Here is a 25,089-nt window from a genome sequence, read left to right as displayed (position 1 = left end):
TTCAACAAAATCCTTGAAGAGAATCATTTTCCCAGCTTGTGGAAAGAGGCTCTCATTATCCCCATTCACAAAAGTGGCGATCGTTCACTTGCCGAGAATTACCGTCCCATTTCCCTCTTCTCCTCCTGTTCCAAAATCCTGGAAAGATATGTCAGCGACTGGTTGCCCGCCCACTTTGGCCAACACATAGTGAAAGAACAACACGGCTTCGTTAAACGTAGGTCCACTGCCTCCAACCTGCTTGACTTTACCAACTTTGTCGCCAAATGTCTAAATTCACGGCAAGAAGTGCATACCATTTACGTTGACTTCGCGAAAGCCTTCGACACTGTAAATCACAAGATACTTCTATCCAAACTCTCGTCCCTAAACGTTCCCATACCACTTGTTTTATGGCTTGCCTCTTACCTTTCCAACCGATCCTGCCGCGTCTCTTTTGGCAGCTGTACTTCCCGCTCCTTCTCCCCCTCTTCTGGCGTCCCACAGGGGTCTATTCTGGGTCTTTTGTTATTTTTATTTTTTATTAACGACCTTCCTCCCCTCCTTACTTGTCGCTGTTTGCTCTATGCAGACGACCTTAAGCTGTTTTCCGCTATATCGTCGCCTATGGACTGTGTTTCCCTTCAGAATAACCTGAACACTCTGGTTCGTTGGTGCTCGACTAATGGTTTAGCGCTAAACGTCAGAAAGTGTCACTTCTTTCTCCTACTCGCTTGACGAACATTCCTTATCCTGCTTAAACTCCACTCAAGACCTCGGAGTCACTTTCGACAATAAGCTCCGCTTTGACACCCATTGCCTCGATGTCATCAATCGAGCAGCAAAATTGTCAGGCTTTATTCTTCGCTCCTCCTTTGATTTTGACTCCATCCAACCCTCCTTAGCTCTCTTCAATTCCCTCGTGAGGAATTCCCTCGAGTATTGCTCCGTGATCTGGTCAGCCTCCCGTAACTGTGATTGTCTTGCCCTTGAAAATGTGCAACGTAAATTCACCCGTTCCCTCTTCTTTAAGAAAAGCTTCCCTCGTGTGGATTACCCCTCCCGCCTCCGCTTTCTTAACCTTCCCTTCCTACAACAGCGTAGATCCTATCTGGATCTATGCACATTCTTTAAACTTTCATCGGGTCTGATGGACTGCTCCGCCGCAGACGAGATCACCTGCCGTCCTGCGTCTTATAACGTACGTAACGCAGATATTTTCAACGTTCCCTTCGCGGAGCTCGAAGTCTATTTTCGTTCCCCGATTCCCAGGTTTTGCCGAAATTATAATGCAAAACAGCTTGGTCCTTTTAACTTCCCTACTTTAAGTAGTTTTTTAAACGTAGGATAAGTTTTTTGCTTTCTCCTCCTCCTCCTGAGGACAATAATTAATTGGAATTCACTCTGTTTGTTGTCCGTTAATTAAATAAATAAATAAATAAATATCTTTCAAACCACTAAACCAGAGATCAGAAATCTTAACTGTTGACTGCAAAAGATACTTTGGTCTTATTTATATACTAAAATTCAATAAATCGCCATTGTGTTGACGATAGAAAAAATAAGCAAAATAAAAAGACTCAATCACTTAAGAATCAGACAAAACACAAAATTATGGAAAAAATGTGAACACGTTTCATCCCAACGATGCCTTAGAGTTCTGAGTCGCAATTTCGTCAGTGAATGATTGCATTAGGTGCCAATTATACCAGTACCAGTCACTTCGAATTTGCAGCGAAGTTAAATTAGCCACAACGGACAACCATAGAATAAATACAAGGCAAGTGATTCCAAATAGCCAAACAAGACGGAAAACTGGATACTGGACGCCTCAGATATGAAAGGTTTTGTGTATTCCTCATATATTTGAATGGACATTTGCCACATTTGTAGCTAGTTCGCAATGCCTTCAATTTGATTCTGCCATTCAAAGTCTTAGATTTTAGTAAATTACCACCAGAGTGACAACAATTTTGACTTATTATAACTTTGTTAGTAACAATGCGATTCCTACCAAACTTAGCAGTGTCGTGCTATATATTATAGCCCATATTACCGCATTATGATGATTATGATTCTAGGGTTTCCACTAAATTTACGAAAAATATACTTATGTACTATTATTTTCTCTATTTAGGCGGGCATTGATATTTTGAGCCCTAGGAGCGTGATTTCTTCAGATTTTTCAGTTGAGTTGAGAGTTTTCACACCAAACACTACCTCGCGCCACCCACCCTTTTGCAGGCAGAAATAATATCAGTTTCAGAAAGTAATAACTGTTTGAAATTGTGATAAACTGAAACACAGCGATGATAACTTGGGAATAGTGCTACCAAAAGCTTGGAACTTCAAACAACGAATGCGATCACCTTTAGTAGGCACAACATATATCAGCACTGCGAAACTGTTGGTGCCTGAACTTGATGCTGGCATATCAGGATCTTAGGTAAAACAGGGGCGGCGGAATCAGCCCTATTAATGTATTGAGTGGCATTGAGGTCAACGCTGCCTCTTCTTTTATACACCGGGAAAGATTTGATAAAAGCCTATGCCTTGCTGGGAAAGCAGGAAGATGACCGCAGCATAGTTGATGTTGTCCACGTCCTCGAGGTGTTTGAGGAAAAATGTCATGATCCATTGAATCCTTCCCAGTCTTCCGATATCATAATGGGCAACACTAAAATATAGGAAGGAATAGTATTACCGACTAATATTAGGGCTGTATACCGAACTCTATTTTGGATAACAGATTTCTCTGAGAATTTATCTGAATGCAGGTGACATTTTGCTCCACCACTACACTACGCTTTCGTCTAGAATGTTTTCTTGCATAGATATGAAAGGCTCCTGGAATTCGATGGGGACAGGCGACGCGGAGATCTAAACTTCAGACGCTGGTTGATAATAATTGGAAAGGTCTTAATGTTATCAGGGAGAACTTGGGCAAAAACTAGCCTGCTCTTTGTCAATTACACTTCTGAGGTGTTGTTTGATGCATTCCAGGATAATCTTTGTGCAAATACCTCTCTAATTGTAGTACTCCAGACGGGTGCCATTTTCGGAATTTTAACAATTTTCTACCATTCGCTCATACGATTACCGATAAGCAAAGACAGCAGCTTGATTGACTTCTATATGGTTGACAATTGCGTGACCAGTATTTCCTACTATCAAGTGGCAGCCGGATCACAGAAGTAGATAGACCCTCCTCCAGGTAGATGGGGACCTTACAGGCAAGCGGATGCAAGCAACCACCAACAAGTGATAGTCTTCATCGAGGCCAATGTTAGCGCCTCTCCTATTTTGGGCACTTATTCTTTTTCAATAGGGCCAGACGGATGAATAATTTTGCAATATAGGGAATGGTGAAGTTGGGGGAAAGAGAAAAAGAAAGTTGAAAACTTTATGCTAAGTTAGGGTGGAAAGACACACTCACTCTCCTCATAGCAAGGAAAAGCTATGTCTGTTACTTGTACAGCAGCTGGAAGTACCGCGTAATCCATGGATACTCACTTCCATTATTTTCCTTTTTAGGTCTAAATTTACCTATTATAGTAAGCAATGACAAACCGAAACCAAGTTGGGAGTCTATTTGCTGGACTAGGACTTAACATATGGCTTACTGGAAACGCCTTCAAATTGCTTTCTTAGCATTCCGACTTCCGCCAATTTCAACTTGCTAAAAATTGACGGCGTGATGGTTGAGGAGGTAGAGCGTCAGCCTCCCAATCGCTCTATTCTGGGTTCGAATTTCAGTCGTCATGGGTGCCTATGTTGGTCTCGCTGCTGTGAGATTATCACTCGCATTGCGTTAGGTTAGATGAAGCACAATCTGACTGTGTAGGTGCTTTTTACGCCATCAAGGAGCGAACAGAAAACACTAAGAATGAAAGGATTTGGGTCTTGAGGTAAGATTTGCTGGTACCTTACTAATGAACCACTGAATGATCTCCGCATTAATTAACATGTGCTCAGCTGAAGAGCATAAGGTCACATATTCGAATAGAAAATAAGGCTGGGTCTCAATTATACTGGATTATAATAAGCGGCGCAATAGTAGCGATATAAAGGAAGTTGTAAAAGTTGGATGATACTAGTAAATTCAAAAAGGATTGCTGGATTAAACCAAATAGTTCCTCATGATCAGATGTATTTCCCAGGGAACCTTTGGTTAAAGCCCTTCAATACTGATTAGTTTTTATGTTACGTCGGAAATGTTTCTCAGAGTGATGGTTGTTTTTCAATATTGCAATATCTGAACTTTTAATGTAGTTATCCCTTGATGGTTTGCATGCAAAAGTGTCTTACAAACCGAGAATCAATGTCTTCCATACCTTGCTAGAAAATGGGCGCATACCATTTTTATTGCGGAACCAGCAGGAACAAATGCCAACAGCTATTTCTTGACACAGGAAATTACGCAGTATTGGTTTGAACAGGTGGGAATACCCGAAGTTGGACGCTTCGGTAATAAGGGTTTTATGATCATCTTATTTGAGGAACTTTCTATGCACGGTTTTCTTTTCGTACATTGCTAAATGCAAAATATTAATTCAGATAATTCCAAACTATAAAAGAAAATCCAAAAATATACGAGTCCGCGACCTGATGAATTCAAAGAGCAAGGAGCAACCGTTGCTTTGACCTTTGGCGAGTTAGCATCCAGTGGATCATGTAGTTCTTGAACTTGCTGTTGAAAAGGGAGAAAAAAGTAGACCTAGAAATCTACGGAAAACTGACGAGTTAGCTCCAACACTACGAAACAAGCTTATCAGCACAAAATCGCCTCTTTCGTAAGGGCACAAGTTGTGCCCTTCCTCAGCCCCTAATTGACTAACACATTTTGTTCTAGTCTGTCTGTCTGATGAGTTTGAAGAGCCAGGGGTAACCGTTATTTTGATCCTCGTTGAGAAGTTCATCCTTCGGTGTTTTGTACATTTCTACACTTTTAGCCATCTCTAATTTCCTCATATCGCTCATACAGTTCACCAACCTTATGTTCTCCCTGGAAAAACTGTCTTCACTTAAGACAATATACTCCGCTACCTTTTTTCTGCCTATTCTACTTCCTTTAAGTGTTCCCCAAAGCGTATTTAAAACTTTCCTTCTGGTTTGGTCGATGTATACTTTCCTGCAATCAGCGCAGGAAATTTCGTATACCCTAGACTTAGCCATTTGATTGAATCTTTGGTCGATCCGAGAAGGGTTTTGATTTAGTTATTCTTGCTAGTGAAGACGGCGTGCAAACTATGTTTCTCCGTGCTTCTTTTCAACGAAAGGGAACATTTGTTGAAATCCAAAGCTATTTTCCATCTGGGCAATGGAGGAGGGGGGGGGGGGGCAACTTGACGGATGCTTCCCGTTGGAGCGTCGTCTTTTCCTTTTGCTAATCAAGCGCTGATGGTGTGGTCATAGTAACAGTTCATTCTGGCAACCTCAGAAATAAGCTTCGTCTTTTTCACCACTCCATCCGAAGAAATGGGAAAAGTTAACATTCGGTAAAACCTGCAGTGGTTGCACCTGCTGTTAAATAGGAATCAAAGGAAAGTATACAAGGAAATCTATAGAAAACCGACAGACACCAAGCGAACCACCACTACGAACCACGCCTATGTGCACAAAGTTAATTTTTAACGGATAACTTAACATCGCGGTTTGGGCGCCATTAATGTTGTCCGGTGTCTCATTTACCACCTCTCTCAGAAGCTTCGTTTGCCCGTTGCCCGTGTTCTGGTTCTGTCCACTCCTGGTTGGCGTGCGCAATTTCCTACTATTCTGCCATTTCTTGATGACCTCCTCGGTGTCTCATGTGTTGCTACGTTTCTTCTTAATGATGTGCATTTTATCATGGATTTGAGCGTTGTGTTCTTCTTATCCTTTCTCCTGCCTATTTTCGCTTCTCTCTTATACTCTCCACAGCATACCGAAATTAGTCATTTCGTTTGTTCTATGTAACACTTCTCACAATATGGACATGTCTATTAGATATCGTGCTGGATTCGTGTATTAATTTTACTATTTACTATCCCTAGAGGATCTAGTCTGCTTTTGAGCTGGTGAATCCTACTCGATGGCACCATGTGAATATTTAACCGTTTCATCATTTTTTATAAGTTTTGACAAATCTCCAGAATGTGTGACCCTAATTTTTCTTTTCCCTTCCAAGTTTTTAACGAAGGATGTCAGTGCCTTTATTTCTTGCTGTTTCGCCCTTTTTCCAAATAAGTTTTTCAATAATCGACGGCTGAAAGCCGTTCTTCACTACGCTGTCGATGACATACCCCTTTTCCTTCCATATTTTTCCAGAACTGGGGGGCACGGCCAGCAATCAGTGGATCATTGCAGGGAAAGGGGCCATTTTCTAAAAATGGGAGTGGTTCCAATTTCCCAGAATTGTTCGCTACGTGTATGTAGGCTTTCTATAGATATCAAAAGAGATCCCACTTTCCTCTCTAAAGATACTTCAATCGAGAAATGGTAGTTCTCCATTGTCCTCTATCTCCATAGTCAATTTTAGGTTCCGATGTACCTTATTCAGGACTTCCAGCATCTCCTTAATGGGCAATGATGAAAATGTCATCTATATACCTCGACCAGATTTCTTAGAGCAGCATGTAGACCATTCTAAATTTGTCCATGAATATGTCACTCAAAAAAGCCGATAGAGGGTTCCCCATTACCACCCCTCTGGTTCCTTTGAAGAGCTTCCCTCTGAATATCAAGTAGCTGTTTCTTCTTCTTCTTCTGTTCCGCGCCAAGGAAGTGGGATTTTTACTTAGTAGCCACCCTTCCAGATAGAGATTACCGGATTCAATTAAACGGGTGGAAGAGGTATTCAAGGAAGGTCGCTAGAATATTGAGAATCAGTCAAACTTCGACAGACATTGAATTGATTTTATTAAGGTCTTAGGTATGACGATGACAATGATGGATTATGACCATATTATAGGTGATATTTCTTGCTGAACTGCGACCATACATTAAAGGACTCCTTACGAACGTTGAAAACTTTCCACGAACCTAATGATTCTACGGTAGTGATTCAGTCCAAATTCACACGTTCTATTTTTGGAACTCTTACACGAACTTCCCAATGTTTTAATTTCAACTTCTACTTCCCCATACAAATTAGTCAGCAGTAATGGAATTTTTTTCCCACCTTATTACTCCATTTCTAAATTGCACGTTAGATACATTGAAGAGCATAATAATTTCCTATATCTTTGACTCACTCCAGTCAATACCAATCACATCATACTTGGCTGCACTGATTGATGTACCGCCAATTCACCAAAGATCGCTAGGGAATAAATCAAGGAGCTCCGCGAAAAAAATACAACAAACATCGAAATTTGAAACTTGTTCGAGTCAGAGTTCTGAGCGACTCGTTCATTGGCGGTCAATGTGCGGACGACGAACTCACTCTTTTTTTCGCATCAGCAATCTGCAATCTTCACCGCAGAAAAGAGATTCCAACCTACCCGAATATCTTTTGCCTGTATAAAGCTCGGTTAATCGTTTTCTTTCTGCTGTTTCACAATTTTTTTTTTGGAATCAGTTCATACGCGAATTCGAATCCATCTTATTCGTTTTGACCGTCATCATCATCATCATCTTCATTCCATCGATTGGTCATTTTTGGTGGAAATGTTTTAGATGGTTGTTGAGGTTTTTTGCGTTATGATCTTGGATTTTGAGACTCCAATAGAGAGTCTGAAGCTATGAAAGGAAGAAAATGCAATTTGTCTAGACCTGAGTTGTTCAAACTTGTTTGGACATTGTGTAGGGAGTGAGTGAGAGGAAATGCGAACGTATTAATTCAATGAGGAAGATCCAAGCAAGGTTGCTGAAGTACGTTTGGGTGGTTTCAAAGAACGGATTAAAGTTCGCAATGTTGAACATTGCAATGAATTTAGGGGAAATAGGATGATCAAACGATCATCCTGAGTTTTCGAAGACAACCTAGAGGAAAGAGCTATCCCAGAAACATAAAAAAAATTGGCGAAATTGCCCGTGAAGGCCCGCCCGAAGGACTGAAGCTCCATCAAAGTGTTCGGTTGACACGTTCTTCCACGCCTCTATCCTAGCTAGGCTCGGGAATGTGGGGGTTCCTTTGAGCACTTTGATACATCCGTGGGCCGCACCGGACCTAAAAATAGACAACAAACAAAGGAATTCGCGACGGTCTAATGAAAAAAACAGAACGCGAGCTAAACCTGGAAAATAAAAAAAACAGCCCGACAGCGCGCGTGGAGCCTTAAGTCTCCGGACCCGATTGCCGCGATCGAGAGGAAACATCCACAATGGATCACAGTCCCGATCATTGTTTATTCTGAATCAGATCGTTATTGATGCGCGGCCCCTGAGGTTCCCTCCCATACTTGACATTCTCAGGCAGTTATTTCGAGGATGTCCCTAATAAGGTTTTGCGGGGATCAAGGAGGAAGAGAGAGGGAGAAAGGCACGAAATATATGCATATATTATATGAGAATATCCACCTTCGGGTGATATTGACATTGATAGTCTTGAGTTTATAAAGAAACCTCAAGTTTGACCTATTATAATTTTATTATTAACAGTGCAATTTCCACCAAACTAGGTACGATCATGCTCCCCCCCCCCTGTTGCACGTAGGGTGACCCCCCTTAAATTCGATATAAACGGATGTAATTCACTGTATGCGTGAGCGTTCAAACTTTCCACCTTTCCACCAAATTTGGTGTCAATCGCTATAACCGTCTACGAGAAAAATGGGTGTGATGGACAAACAGACCTACAGGGAGACAGACAGACAGGCAGATATCAAATACTTGCCTATGGCGGTACTCAAACGGCCACAATAAGAGTACCAGCGGAGACAGCGCAGAAGTTGTTGGCGGCCGGAAAAGTTCGGATTGGATGGGTTGTCTGCCGTTTAAGAGAGCAGATTTCACTAAAGAGGTGCTTTAAATGACTCATGTCCTCATGTTTGGGCACTTCGCGAAGGTATTCACCAGCAGCATTGATCGATCCGATCGATACAGAAGGTGTGGGGAGAAAGGCCATATTGCCAGGGAGTGCAATAGGGACCCCAAATATGCGAGGTGAAGGAGGGACAAGATAACCGGCATATTGCCGGAAGTAGTAAATGTCCCGAATTTAGAAAGGCGCTCACTGCAATAAGAAAATGAGGTCTATTCAAATAAACCTCAATCATTGCAGGGTCGCTCAAGATTTGCTTGAGCAGACCACGTTCGAATCTGAGATTGAAATTGCCATCATAATTGAGCCGTACAGAAACCGTCACGGTGGCGTATGGGCCACAGATTCGACTGGTGGAGCGGCGATATGGGCTTGTGGTCGACAGGCCATACAATGTACTGCAGGTCAGGTTTCCAGTGGCTTTGTGTGGGCGAAAATAAGTGGTGTGTATGTATACAGCTGCTACGCCCCACCAAGTTTGACACTGTTTGAATTCGAACAAATGCTTGATAATCATGTTCTGGACGCAAGGGGACGAAGTCCAAAGGTGATTGCTGGTGATTTCAATGCTTGGGCCCTAGAGGGGGGAAGCAGAGAATCAAATGCTAAGGGGCGCAGTTTAATAGAAGCTTTCGCGCAGATGGACATAGTTTTGGCTAACGAAGGTGCTGTAAATACCTTCCAGAAAAGGGGGTCAGGCTCAGTTGTAGACCTGACCTTTGTCAGCCCTTCGCTGGCGCGTGGTATGTCCTGGTGCGTCAGCGAACGCTACACTCACAGCGATCACCAGGCAATCTTCTTTGAAACACGTGTCGAGCCTCAGGCCAAAGAGCTATCATGCCCGAAACCGAAAAAGATTTCAGGCTGGTCTGTAAAATCTTTGGATGAGCAGACCTTTATAGAGGTGTGGTTAGATCAACCTGATAAAGAAGGCGCCTCTACGGAAAGAGCCGTCCATCTAGCTCAATGCATCGCCAAAGCATGTGACGCGTCCATGCCTAGGAGGTGCTCATTCCCCAGTAGAAAACCAAACTACTGGTGGAATGATGGACTAACCGGTTTTCGATCAGCCTGCCATCGAGCCAGAAGAGCGGCTCAGAGGGCGGTAGGTAGAGTCGATCAAGGGCAGAAAGAGTGCGCTTACAAGGCAGCCCGCAAAACCCTCAAGCTCGCCATCCAGCAAAGCAAGAGGAAATGCATGAAGGAGCTCTGCTCAGAAGCGGACGTAAACCCGTGGGGGAGTGCTTATAGAATCTTGATGGGACGATTCAGATGCCGCTCCTCTTCGCAGATCACGTGTCCCACCCTCTTGCTGAAAATCATCCAGGGGTTATTACCCCAGCAAGAGGAGAGCACCGACACATTCCAACCACCTCTGAATGTGACGGCAATTCCGCCGGTCACCAGAGACGAGCTGCTGGAGATCTGCGGTAGAATATGAGACAATAAATCGCCAGGTCTGGACGGAGTACCGAATAAGGCCCTTAAGCTTGCCGTGAAATCCAGGCCGGACATGTTCGCTGAGTTGTTTCAAGCGTGCATGTCCGAGGGAATATTTCCAGCGGCATGGAAGCGACAGAAGTTGGTACTTCTGCCTAAGCCTAGTAAACCTCCAGGTGAACCATCGTCATACCGACCCATATGTCTTTTGGATACGGTGGGGAAAATATTAGAGAAGGTAGTCTATAATAGATTACTCCCGGTTGTTGAGAGCCAAGGCGGCCTTTCAGATCGGCAGTATGGGTTCCGTAAAGGCAGATCAACCATCGATGCCATCAAATTGGTTACTGGCTTGGCCGAAGATGCACTTCACGGAAAGGGTAGTACCAGCAAATATTGCGTGGTAGTAACCCTGGACGTGAAAAATGCATTCAATTCGGCCAATTAGAATCTAATACGGAAATCCCTAGCGAAGGTTGGTATTCCCGCCTATCTCGCTGCTATCGTCGATAGTAACTTAACTGAAAGGAGGCTCTGGTATGACACCGATGACGGACCCCAGGAGTACGTTGTTTCCGCGGGTGTCCCACAGGGCTCCGTATTGGGCCCATTACTGTGGAACATCATGTACAACGATGTACTTAATCTTCCCCTTCCGGAGGAAGCCACAGTGGTGGGTTACGCTGACGACATAGCGCTGGTTGTTGTCGCAAAACATCTCGAAGATGCTGAGTTATACTCAAGCAAAGCAATCAGTGCTGTCAAATGCTGGTTAGAGAACTCTGGTCTGACGCTTGCGGAGGAAAAAACAGAAGCGGTCCTCATCACTAAGCGCCGGAAGAGAAATTACGCCTGTGTTAGAATCGGGAATCATAGCATCACTTCCAAGCCGACCATCAAATACTTGGGGGTGGTGATAGACAGGATGTTCAGCTATAAGCAACACGTGCAGTATGTTTGTGATAAATCATCCACTGCTAGTATGGCCCTGGCGAGGATGATGCCGAACGTGGGAGGGCCACGGCATACCTCTAGGTTGCTTATAGCCAGGGTGGTGACCTCAATCATGCTCTATACGACCCCAGTTTGAAGCGGGGCATTGCGGATGTCAGTTAACACTAGCAAACTGAATGCAGTCTATAGGAGGACAGCTCTGAGGGTGTGCTCTGCGTTCAGGACTGTCTCAGATGATGCAGCATTCGTCATCTCTGGAATGATGCCGATTGACATTTTGGCAGATGAGATGGCGAATATATACCATGCAGACGAGGAACGCTGAGAGGGAGAGATCCATAAATAGATGGCAAGAGCGGTGGGAACGCTCGGGAAAGGGTCGGTGGACTCACAGGCTCATTCCTGCCATCAGGGAATGGTTGGAGAGACGACACGGTCAAATTAACTATAATCTCACCCAGTTTCTCACGGGACATGGAGGATATCTCCAATACCTTCACAGGTTTAAATTGGAGACCTCACCCGACTGCCCAAATTGTGATGGAGTCCCAGAGGACCCAGAGCATGTATTCTTCCACTGTCCGAGATTTGTGGAAGAAAGGAGGAATCTAGAGGAGACTCTAGGAGAGATGCTGGTACCAGAAAATCTTGTGCCGAAAATACTAGCACATGAAGAGAATTGGGATGCGGTCAACTCCATGATCGCATCTATCCAAAATAAATTGCGAAAGGCAGAGGAAAGGAGAAAAGCGCGGTCACGTGCGCCGCGTATAGAAGAAAGGTGCCAAAGCTAGAGTGAGCTGACTCCGCCCCGTGATGTAATACCTTATGGTGGTTCCGCGGGGCAGGGAGGGAGTCGGGGGTGGTTTTAGTGGGTAAAAATCCCACACGCTGGTGTGTCCAGACCAGTGTCTTTTGAAGATTTCCCCCTCCTCAAAAACAAAAAAAAAACATCAAATACTTGGGAGTGATGATAGACCGGAAACTTCGCTATAAGCAACACGTGCAGTGTGCTTATGACAAAGCATCTACTGCAAGTGTGGCCCTGGCAACGATGATGCCAAATGTGAGAGGGCCACGGCATGCTTTCAGGTTGCTTATAGCTATGCACCTCCAGTTTGAGGTAAGGGATTGCAGGTTACAATTAACGCTAATCAACTGAGTTCAGTCTACACAAGGACAGCCGTAAAGGTGTACTCGACTTTCAGGGTTGTCTCAGAGGATGCAGCATTCGTCATCTCTGGAATGATGCCCATTGATATCTTGCCAGATGAGATGACGAATATATACAATGCGAAGTTTATCTCTCTTTTATCACAGATGAAGAACGCCGAAAGGGAAAGATAAATAGACGCTCGGGAAAGGGTCGGTGAATACACAGGCTCATCCCTGCCATCAAGAAATGGTTGGAGAGACGGCACAGTGAGATTAATTATAATCATACCCAGTTTTTCATGGGGCATGGAGGATATCGCCAGTACCTGTTCAAGTTTAAAGTGATACCTCACCCGATTGTTCTAGCTGCAATAGAGTCCCAGAGAACCCAGAGCATGTATTCTTCCACTGTCCAAGGTTTATGGAGGAAAGGAAGAACCTAGAGGAGACTCTAGGAGAGGTACTCGTACCAGAAGTGCGAAGAATATTAGCATGTCAGGAAGACTGGGATACGATCAGCTCTATGGTCGCGTCTATCCAGAGCAAACTGCGAAAGGCAGAGGAGACTAGAAAAGCGCGGTTACGTACGCTGCGTAAAGACAAAAGGGGCAAAGCACAAAACCTTAATTACACAAAACATTAAAAATGAGATCAAAGCAAAAAAGATAAAAGAAATCAAAGGAATAATACGTTGATTACACTCCGAGCTCGGCATGGCATGTATCTGTTGTTGTTTTGTTTCTTTCTGTTTAATACGTAAATTGTTTGTCTTAAAAGAAGGAGGAAAAAAAAAATATGCACACGGAAATGCTACTGAATTTAATGGTTTTTCTTTTGCTGATTTGTTTCCCAGGGGTCCTCTCAGCGACGCAAGAGGAAAATGTCTAGCGCGCATTCAGACTGGAAATTCTTAGAGGCCACAACTGCGATCTTCTATGGATGTCACACACTCAATAGGGACGGTCTTCTACAGCTCAAAACTCAAAATTCAGCACAAAATCACTACACAATTGTTTGAAATTCACATTAGCGGCAGCAAAGCAAGCTCCTATTTGACAACCGTTTTCCCGTTCGTTAATTACGTTATTTTGGGGGACTATGTTTTCTTTGGCTTTTCATCCTGCCGCCTCACGCCCATGCACAATTTTACCAAAACTTAATGTCGTTATAACATCTAAAACTTTGCACCGCTATCTCTGCAAACCAATTCCCTGACCTTCCGACTACACCTCCACGGAAATCACTCCTTTTTCCGCTAACTTTCTTTCCGATTCCCAGCGCTATCTAATTCTCGTCTTATATAAATTACCTATTACAAGAATGGAATCATTCCTTAAGGCAGTATATTACTTGTTTGAATTTTGGAAAAGGAAACTCACCTTCCTTAATCCCCAAAGTTGAAATTCGGGAGACCTAAATTACCTCTAATTCCACTCTATACAGTTCCGGTACAAACAATGAAATTTTGAAATCCCGCCGGCCGTTGATCAGCTGTCCACCCACGAACCGGTCTGTATGCTGTTACGCTCGCCTTTAACTCGGTTGATGCGGCAAATCATTCCCCTCTGTCAAGATCAATTCGCCCGAATGCATTCAATAATGCGCAGTCTGCGGCGAACATTAGGATAATTGCACATTATGGAATGCATTATTTGAGCAAATTAATTCAGAAAAAGACGAATGAGATTCCGCTCCCGTCGTGAAGCCGCGGTCACTACAAAATGTAGTGGACAACCAAGGATGCCTTAGAGGAGATTTTCAGCTCCAAAGAGAGCATAAGAGACTTTTAATGGTTTACCAAAAATTCCTAATAAAAATCATAAATTAATTTCAGTCCATTTTCGCCGATGGCTTAGAAAAGATACAGACTATTTGGGAACGATTTTGGATCTCGGTCTTAATTACCCATCATGTTAGCAGGGAGTTCGGTAGTCTAGACAAGTCGTACAGAGGAGCTTCTGTCTACGTACTCCGTGAACATTCATTAACCAATGCATGCCAACTATTAGAAGGTGTTACCGAATTGAACACCAAAGTAAAAATATATCATCCGGGAGCCCTGAATGGAAAAAAAATTGAACATTCTCAAAGATAATTAACAGAAATAATAATTACGAAAGAGGCCTATCAATCAATGAGCAGTCTATCCTTCCATAACCGTAATTTCACGTTGAGCTTAAAGTAGGATGGGTTTTGTTGAAAAGTTTGGACGTGCTCAGAAATTATCGCTACTTAACTGAGCCTACCTTTCACTGAGCATGTCTGCACAAATGTGAAGGCGGAACTTCTTCAGTTTCGCGACGATAGGAAAACAGTTGCCGATGTTAAAACTGAAGAAAAGTTAGGGTGTAGGTGTTTCAGGCGTTGTTATACTCATTAATCTGCATAGGCCAAAAATTATTCTTACATCAGTATCGAGACTCATCGAAGCAGGAGGAATAACCACCCAACTTGTGGAGGAATTCCCACCATCTGATATCTAGATGAAGTTTTCAGTTCCCTCCTATTTGTTCCTCTCTATTCACACTCGTCTCCACCCTTTCTCTGCATTTTTATGGAGTTCAGATCCGTTCAAATACTCCATTCGAAAAGCGTAAACTGAAAATTTTTCATTAAATGCACGTGTAATTAGCTACACATATTTTCCGCTCAATTTATCGAGAAATGGACAGCTCCGTCGACTTTAAGTCTAATAGTCGGAAGCATCTTAAACCCCATCAAAAAAAGATTTCCCAAAGGCATCTTAACAGTTTACTTAATATCCGTTTTGTTCTTCGGTCCCGCCAACAACATCTCCGCTTACAAAAAACGCCGCCCAAGTACTTCTGCGGAAGTAAACAATTTATTACACTTCGACAACATTAAACTAGGCCAAACATTCCAACTATTGATTCAAGTCATGTTACGCACTCTCCACCAATCCACGAGTATCTGCAGACAATTTTGTACAAGAAGTTTTGTAGCAGCAGCCATGACGGTGTGGTGGATTTGGCTTACAACAGTTTTTTTATTCTTAAATCTAGGATAATCCGCTTGCATAAAGTTAGCGTTTTACAAACATTTAATGTAGCCGTTGAGATACTTTTCGGATTTCTTTTCTTTTCCATCAACTTCTCTTTCGGGCAAGCTGGAGGGTTCGCAACTCTGGTCGCAAGCTTAGCCGAACACCAATTGGGGGACAACATCATTAAGTAATTGCATATGTTAAGCATTTAATCCAGCGTTAATGATTTTCGATTTATATGAAAATTCTTGTTAATATATTGCCAATTTGGGTGGGCCTTACGGGCCGTTGCGGACACTTAACTTTTCTTTCGGTGGGGCGTTTTTACTGGGGGCAACCGAGGTTCTTGTTCGGAGCCAAGTCGCTATTCACGACAGTGAACACAAAAAGTGAAACAAGTTTTTATGGCGTTGGTGGAGTAATTAGTAATGATTTGAAAATGATATTAATTAATATTGGTATTATTTCTATGATTTAATATTTTATTTTATGGTGCAAGGTAGGAATATCAGTACTTCTATCTGCCAAAGAGTTGATGTACGTATCTAATCGATATAATAAAATTTATCTAGAGACCTTAATAGTGCAAAGTCTAACACTGAATCATTAATAAGGCACTAATCCGCAGTAAAACTTCTAAATTAAATTTTGAGCCCGGCTTTTGAGCGGTTTTAATGAGAATATGTGGTCATTCGGTTGACACACATTTTCTTAAGTAAATTTTCTTTTTATCGCGGCTAATACCAAGAGGTTAATACCATGAAATATTTATTAATACAAAGAATTAATTAATTTACCTATTACTATCCTCGTGTTGATAAAAGTGAAACATTTATTAATATTCGATTTATCTGTTTTCGTATCAAACCGATTAAATGTATGGCGCTCTGAATAATTTAGAACAGCTAAAATGTCCATGGTTATAAAATATATACTATAAGGCCTGCAAATAAGTTCTGTCGATTTTCACAATAGATGGCGTAGCTTGTTTTTTATTCCATTGATACACATTTCCAAACATTCATCGGAAAGCTAATGTCAATAGGCACAAACGTCAGTATAAATTATTTAATTCAAGTGTAAACAACAATACTTTTTTCATCAACGAAAATTGCCAATTTTGTACCAAATAATGTATTTTTGCGGGGAATTCTATTTCATTATTTCAATATGAAGAAAAAAGCAACCGAAAGTCATCGCATTTTGGTGGAAGTTTATGGTGACCATGCTCTATCTGAGCGAATGTGTCAGAGGTGGTTTGGACGGTTTAAAAGTGGCAATTTTGACTTGGAAGACGAAGAGCGCGCTGGACGGCCAACAATTTTTGAAGATGAAGAATTAGAGGCACTGCTCGACCAAGATCCATCGTAAACGTAAGAAAAACTTGGAAAACACTTGGCGTCACTCAGCAAGCGATCTCCCACCGTTTAAAAGCAATGGGAATGATCCGAAAGGTCGGAAATTGGGTTCCGTATGAACTGAAGCCAAGAGACGTCGAACGCCGTTTTTTCACGTGCGAACAACTGCTCCAATGACAAGAAAGACGAATAGTTACTGGCGATGAAAAGTGGATCCATTACGATAATCCCAAGCGTCGGGCAACGTGGGGATACCCCGGCCATGCCTCATCATCGACGGCCAAAGTGAATATTCATGGTGAGAAGATCATGCTGTGTATATGGTGGAACCAGCTGGGTGTGGTATACTATGAGCTGCTAAAACCGAACGAAACGGTCACGGGCAAACTCTACCGACGTCAAATAATGCGTTTGAGCCGCGGACTCAAGAAAAAACGGCCGCAATACCAGCAAAGGCATGATAAACATGCAACATTGCAACATGACAATGCTCGTCTACATGTTGCACAGCCCGTTAAAACATATCTAGAAACGTTGAAATGGGAAGTCCTACCCCACCCGCCGTACTCTCCAGACATTGCTCCTTCTGATTACTATTTGTTCCGGTCGATGCAGCATGGCCTAGCTGACCAGCACTTCTCCAATTACGACGAACTCAAAAAATGGCTCGATAAGTGGATAGCGGCCAAGCCGGCCAATTTTTGGCGCGATGGTATCTATGAATTGTCTGTCACCGATATTTCGGGAACCACTTGTTCAAATGAACTTGAACCGATATTAAATAAGTGGTTCCCGAAATATCAGTATTTGCGAGACAAATAAATTAACACTAGCGGATAGGAAAAACGAGTTTTTATTATTTCAAATAAGTTTACCAAAGCCTATGAGTTTCGCTGCTGTCTTAAGACCCAGTATATGGACATCAGCTGCAGAACTAGCCTCAACCCGTACTATAAATGCTACCACCCTAGGAGTGTTTTAAATCATTTGTAGTTTAACTTCAACACTCTTCTTAGGATACTATAATTTGCCATCAAGTTGTGCTAGATTTATGTCTCAAAAAGTTTACCGGATGTAAGTAACACACAGTGGTCTTATGCCACCTTTGGAAAGGAAGTTCTTCATGTAATGCTTTTCTATCAAGAGAGAGTTAAGCCTCGTCTAGAGCATTATCTGCGAAGCGGAAACCAAGGGCGCTCAATATACAAACGAAACGAGTAAAGTGGTGTGTACCGCAGTATCTTTAATACAAACATTAGGCATTAAGGCATTGAGAGAAATTACAGGCATTCTACACCTGTATTGACTTCTTCTTGAAGGATCAAATGCAAAATGTAACAATATTTTAACTAACTAATTAACAATCGAGACTACAGCGTCCCAGCGAATACTATTTGAAATTAAATGATGAGAAAATTTCTTTTTCGTTAGTGATAATTTTTTCTAGTACGCATATACCGGTATTTCGGGAACAATTCTCTTCCTCAATGCCACATTTGTGCTTATAATTAACCCCTTTAAATCGTCACTTATACTATTTTTTTTTTCATTTATTTTGCTTCATATCTTTCGTATCTGTGAATGAAGATTTTATTTTTGATTTCCTGCAATTAATATCTTCTCGCCCGAATTATGACAATTGTATTCGAATCAAACTCAACCCTGGACGACTAGATTCACCATTTTTCGCTTTTTGATTACTTTAAATTCAAGAAATATTTTGGGAGGTGACAATTAACAGTCTTCCAATTCTCTGACATGCGATTAAAAGGACTCGTACGTTTTCCCTTGAAAGAAGGTGGTTAGATAGTTTGAAAGAGAATAGTTATCCCTCTGATCTGAGGGAAAGGATAGTCATTGGAATGTGGATGATCGGGTAGCAAATGAAGTGGTGACGAATTTACTTCAACTGAAATGAACGACGCTGACGCTGACACTGGCCAATGTGCGAGGACAGATAAAAGCAGCAGGATCACTCTCAAGACCATTCGACATCAACAACGGTCTACGACAAGGGGATGCACTATCATGCGTCCTCTTTAACCTGGTCCTCGATAAAGTGATCCGTCATGCTGTGAAAAATGCAAGAGGTATGATCCTCTTTAAGTCCACCCAACTACTGGCCTATGCTGACGATATCGACATCATGGGAAGAACCACCCAAGACGTACAAACTGCCTTCATCCAAATCGAGCAGGCGGCGATTGATGCGAGATCTTGGCTGTACATCAATGAAGGCAAGACAAAATATATGGCGGCAACGTCAGCACCGAAAACAAACCAGCCAACAACATCAAACCGCACTGGTCAAACGGGAAGAATAAGGATAGGAGAATACAACTTTGAGAGCGTTGATAATTTCTCCTATCTAGGATTGAAAATCACAACCGATAACAACTACGATGATGAAATCTGCGCACGGTTGTTGTCAACCAACAGAGCCTATTTCAGCTTACAAAAACTGTTCCGCTCGAAACGTCTCACCATAGGGTCAAAGCTCTTACTGTACAGGACTATGATCTTACCAGTCCTCATGTATTCCTCGGAGACTTGGGTTCTTAGCAAGAAGAATAGCGAACTCTTGGCCGCGTTCGAGAGAAGAATCTTCCGAAGAATTTTTGGCCCCTACACAACGATGGACGATTCCGTAGCCTATATAACGAAGAAATTTATGAGCGGTACCATGACCGTCCGGTTGTGGATAAAATCCGGCTCAATAGGTTACGGTGGGCGGGTCACTTAATCCGTATGGATGAGGATGATCCCACCCGGAAAGTGTATGAGGGCAATATCTATGGTAGAAAAAGAAGACGAGGCAGACCCTGCCTAAGATGGAGTGACGCCAGACAGCTTTTAGGGATATCGAATTTGTGGACCTCGGCGCAAAACCGGGATGTCTGGAGTTCCTTATTAAGGCACGCCTAGACCGGATACCGGTTGTTGCGCCGTTGATGATGATGAAATGATGTGAAGATTTCATTTTCGCAAGTGATAATTTTTTCTAATACAAATAGACCGATATTTCGGGAACAATTTATTCTCTACCTAAATGCTATGTTTCCGCTTATAATTAGCCCTTTCAAACCGTCAGTTATATTAATTTTTCCCATTTATGTTGCTTCATATCTTTCGTAGTTGTTGATGAAGATTGCATTTTGGATTGCCTGCCAGTAATACCTTCTCACTCAGATCATAGCAAAAACCTTTATTATTGTATTCGATTTAACCTCCGCCTTGCATGATTAGATACTCCATTTTCCGCTCATTCATTCCTTTAATTTCCAGAAGTATTTTGCAAGGTGATAATTAGTAGTCTTGAGGCTACAAGTAAAAATATAATTTCTCTGACAAACCGATAGAAAAGGCTCCTATATTTACTCTTCAAAACTCGATAGGAAGGTAGATAAATAGGTTCAGAGATACACCAGAAGTATTCACTGAAGACTTGAAGAATTTTCCGCAGTTTAGTTTGGAGAAGCCATTTTGGTAGATAAGAAATGAATAATTACCATAAAAAATGTGTCCTGGTTTTTAGTTGCTGATGCTTTTGCAGATCACACAACTTGTTTTGGGGTTCCCAGTGTCTGTTCTATGTTGCCTTCTGTGCGACGCATAGAACTACCTCACTGGTCTGAGAAAACGGACAGTCATTGAAATATGGTTGATCGGGTTGCATTTGAGGTGGTTGACAAACTCACTATAACTGAAAGAATTCAAAATATAGGTTGCCCAAAATTTTTCGCGTATGTTCCGCGGTAGCGATTGGCTTTGTGGATGGCGTCAAGTTTTTATGACCCATGCCTTACCATACTCATGCAAGGTAAATGGAACGGGAGACTATCTACAGAATAGCAGCTAAGAAACTTTGTGTGGTAGGACCCAATTCTTACCAACCGAAACATCAATTTCAGTTTGTATTTTAGCTGCCAATATAGCATGGTCATTCTGACTGACTACCGGATGGCCATTAAGGTTTAAAAAATGAAAGATTGCCTTGGAACATATTTTTCCGTTTTATTGGCTAAAAGTGTCTAAAAGGGAAGAAGTAGGAACAATCCTCGATAAAAGGAAGGCTAGATACCGTTCCTAGACTTAAAAATAATCCGGGAAAGAGGAGATTTTGAACTCGACATCTACAGGAAACCGACCCAGACACAACGAACCATCACATACACCTCAAACCATGATTTCCACCATAAGATGGCGGCATACAACTTTATGATTCATAGGATGATCACAACACCGCTCAATGAGAAGAAAGGAAATAAATAAAAGAATCATGGAAACAGCCAAGAAAAACGTATACAGTAGGAACCTCATCGAAAATCCGATCAAAAAGAAACTATGCCAGGCCTCAAGACAACAACTTTCAACGCTTTTCCAGGGGGGTCAACACAAAATCTAGGCAATGGATAACACTAACCTACTCGGGTCGAACGCGGAACATCAAAAGGCGTTTACATAAACGTGGATTCCGAGTCACCTCGACCAGCAGACGATACCTACTTAGGACCCGGTTACAATCAGTCAAGGACAAAAAAGAGTGTACGGAAAAAAGCGGCATTTATAAGATCTCCTGCCCAGACTGCGACAAGATTTACGTATTGCAAACAAAATGGCTAGTCCACACCAGGTAGTTAGAACACCTAAAGGAGGCCGAATCCAAAAAGAAAAAGGTCCGCGGTTGCCAAACATATAATAGAGTAGGGACACCACATGTCGTTGGACAACGCCAATATCTTGAAGGAGGTGAACGACGTTAGGAGACTAGTTTCCTACGAGAGTCTTCACATCTCGAAAATTTCCCCGGGGGTCATGGGCAACAATTTTTTAGAAGCCTCATTAAGATATTATAATCACAAAAACAGGTGTAAAAACCTAAATGGAGAAAAAATTTTGTCAGAAGGTAAAAACACCGAAGAAGGGCACAGTTGGTCCCCGAAATACGTATTTGTTTAAATTAGACACTTTTAGCCAATAAAACGGAAAAATATCTTCCGGGGCAATCTTTCATTTTAAGACTTTGGCTAACAAAAAACCTCCCAATTCAAACCACTAAGGTTTTCAACTCAGTGGCGATATCCTCCAGGCTGACTGGGCAGTACAGAGACATGCTGAATCATCTGGGTGGCACGCTCGAATTTACCCATCTTCGGCAGTGCTTCAGTGGGGGGATTCAAAATCCCACCGACGATTGTCAAAGATACAATTTATTTGTACCACTTAACAGCCGCTGACTTCAAATGATGAAGGCTCACCACCTAGGTCACGTCGAAAAGACTTTGGCCCTCCTAACAAAACCTAACGCGCAACCTTTTGGTAGGGGGCAGGATTACAGGGGACCACACGGGACATTGGAGTACAAGAGCATGTCGGGACACTCAGCATATCCTGCAAATCACATTGCCGAAGTTACAGGGAGTAGGGAAGAACCATTAGGCCTTTTCTTTGCAATTGCCCAGCTCTACTTAGAGCCAGGCTGTGGACACTAACTAAACAATTATTTTGGAATTCCAAAGAGGTATCTGATTGTAGAGTTCGTGAGCTGCTCTCCTTCGTAAATACTACGGGGTGATTCTAAAAATTTGAGCGGGCTAGATTCTGCTCCGCTTGCCTTTTCCACAGCAGTCAGAATATTGGGGTTTTATAACATTTAAACGACACGCCACAGCGCTAATTTGACTCATCGGAATGGCCAATGATATCTGTCTATCTTTCCAGGTTTTTTTCTTGATTTTAATGTCAAGCTTCTCTCTCAGCTAATGCATCTGTACATTTCTCATCATATTTTCTAGACAGCCTTTTACAATTCTTGTTCCAGGCTTGGCAAAAATTTTGGATAAGATTGAAATAAAAAAGCCAGTAAAGGCTCCTGATGAAAAAATCATTCAATTTCCTTTTTTCTAAAAAAACATAAAGCCATTTAGTGACATTGTCAAAATTGTCAAAAAGTTTACAACCTACAAATTGCGTTTCCTCAGGAACAACTTAAGTTCATTTGCATAGCAAAACCGAACCCAGTTGACATTTATGAGAACAGTTTCCAAAGTAGCCCATAACAATAAATCAAATCGGGAGGCACATCGATTGTCAGCAAAACTTCTTTATTTTTAATTAGGTCCCGTATGGAAACTTTTTGGGAATGGGCTCTTGTTATTTATAATGCGAAGCATCAAGTTTTCTTACTCACATTTTTTTTTCAAACGAACACTGAATTATTTTGCAGAAACTTTGTTTTTCCTTTCTTAATATGAAGAAAAAGTTTGTTTTTTAAATAACGTCGATGGCTTGTAATTTTATATATATTTTATTATTATTATTCAAAAATTCCGCCATTAAAATTGAATTAGCAGTAAATTCAGCACTGCCAACAAAATTTAAATTTAGGAATTTATCTACCCTAGAAAAAAATGTCAAGATCAGACTTTTTCTAAATGTCGAAAAACAGACGGTGGAGCTAATCAACTAGACAATAAACTGGAGTGGCAAATAAAACCAAGAAATAAGGAATTACATTATTTACTGCCAGGTTGGTTAAGGAAATGACTAACTATTCCAATATCCTGATATAAACTGGTTCATTTCCAGTTTGCTTTTAATAACAAAATCAGCGAATAATTCCATCTTAGCTTTATGAAAAAATATCAATTTTTACTTGTAAAACAATCGTGAGATATTCTTACTGAACATTAGCTCCCTTAGTCCTTGGTATGTGTTTCACTCTACGAAACAAAATTTCGGCATGGAACAGAGGCTAACTGCACCATTCACCTAAATGCGTACAGTCTCTACCTCAACATCAATGGATTTTTAACCCACTCCAAACTCCCGATTCCTTAGTTGGCGACTAGTGACACTAATGATACAAAAAATGTCATTTCAACCATCTTCTTATTATCATCTTTAAATAAGACCCCAAATAATGCTTCAACTCAACTGTTCACATCACCAGAAAAGACACTGAACAAATAATTAAATCAGGTTACTCGCTTAAGTCTTTCGTTCAATTCTTTTTTCTTATTACAGATATGTTCCCGGCTTCCAACTGAAATGTCAATTTAAGATGAAATCAAGAATTTAAGACTTGCTATCGAAAAATCACTTAAAAGTCGAAAGTCAATTTACATAAATTTGCTGAATGGCACTAATGATGATGGAGACTTCTTCAGTGGGCCGAAGCAATAAAAGGTAGCAGAAAACAATTTGTTGATTAATAGTTAACTTGATAACCCATAATGGCATGTAACTTGTCAAATTTCCTCTCGAATCTGGTTTTATCTTAGAATTCAATGGGAGATCCATGCCAGAGTAAAGTAAAATACCGGTAGCTCTAAAACTCACCACAGAACTACGCGAATATAACAAGGAATTTCCTTTCCTAGTGCAGCAACATAGATTCGGTGGCTAATAATTCCACTGATGATTAAGTATTTCTAATCCAGTAAGAAGATGGTATTAAAACTCCACAAATTCAAGTAAAATTTTAAAATACTCCACAATACAACGTCGGATCACTCCACTTCAACACAGTTGCACTGAACTTTGCGCGAGATTATGACACAGCACTATCTGAAAGGAGCACTTTGCGAATCGAATCAACACTCAGTATAAATTGTGACTAATTCCTCCTCATTAATATAACATATATTAATTAGTTACACAATATCCCCACGATTCCCTTCCAGTTAAACTATGCAAGGATTTTATCAAATAAGTTGCATTATCTACTCGATTTGCAGCCACACTTCCGGGTTGGTGCCGCATATACAGCCGGAGCGTAATATACCCATTTCACAGAAAATACAAAAAACAGTATCGATAAATAATATACATTTCAAAGAGTTGTCTCAATGCCGAGGAATATGACCCACTTTTCTGCACAGGACAGCAAGCACTTGTTGATAATCCTTAATGAGGTGAGGTACGAAAACACCGGTACAATTTGGCACATGAACGACAGTATAACATTTCCACGTGATTCATCACATTTCGCGAAATTCGAGGAGGCGAACATACAAAATCCAGATTCAAGGAAGAACGCAACATAAAAAATAACAACCAGGAGCAACGTATATATGTATATCACACACAGAAGTCCGAAAGAAGCCGTACGTAAAGATTACGAGATGAAGTTGATTGTACAGCTAAGGTACCTCTAGACCGACTGACCGAGTAATACAGTGCTGGTGCTAGTTGGTGCCGTATTTTGCCTTACAATCCACGCTCAAGTCTGTTGC

At 41.6% G+C, this 25,089-nt stretch overlaps 1 protein-coding gene across 1 annotated transcript in view; it reads right to left on the bottom strand.

The window, feature by feature from the left end:
- Window positions 1-24,452, bottom strand: part of LOC119660232 (zinc finger protein MSN4) — a 660,817-nt gene extending 636,365 nt beyond the window's left edge. The window contains exon 1 of the mRNA XM_038068678.1: window positions 24,194-24,452. The gene's annotated coding sequence lies outside the window, so the exon portion shown is untranslated. The remainder of the gene's footprint in view (window positions 1-24,193) is intronic.
- Between the last annotated feature and the right edge of the window lie 637 nt (window positions 24,453-25,089).

This window comes from Hermetia illucens, chromosome 6 (genome assembly GCF_905115235.1).
Source record: "Hermetia illucens chromosome 6, iHerIll2.2.curated.20191125, whole genome shotgun sequence".
NCBI classification, from domain to species: Eukaryota; Metazoa; Arthropoda; class Insecta; order Diptera; family Stratiomyidae; genus Hermetia; species Hermetia illucens.
The sequence above is the reverse complement of the archived record's forward strand: the minus strand, read 5'-3'. Positions and strand labels throughout refer to the sequence as shown.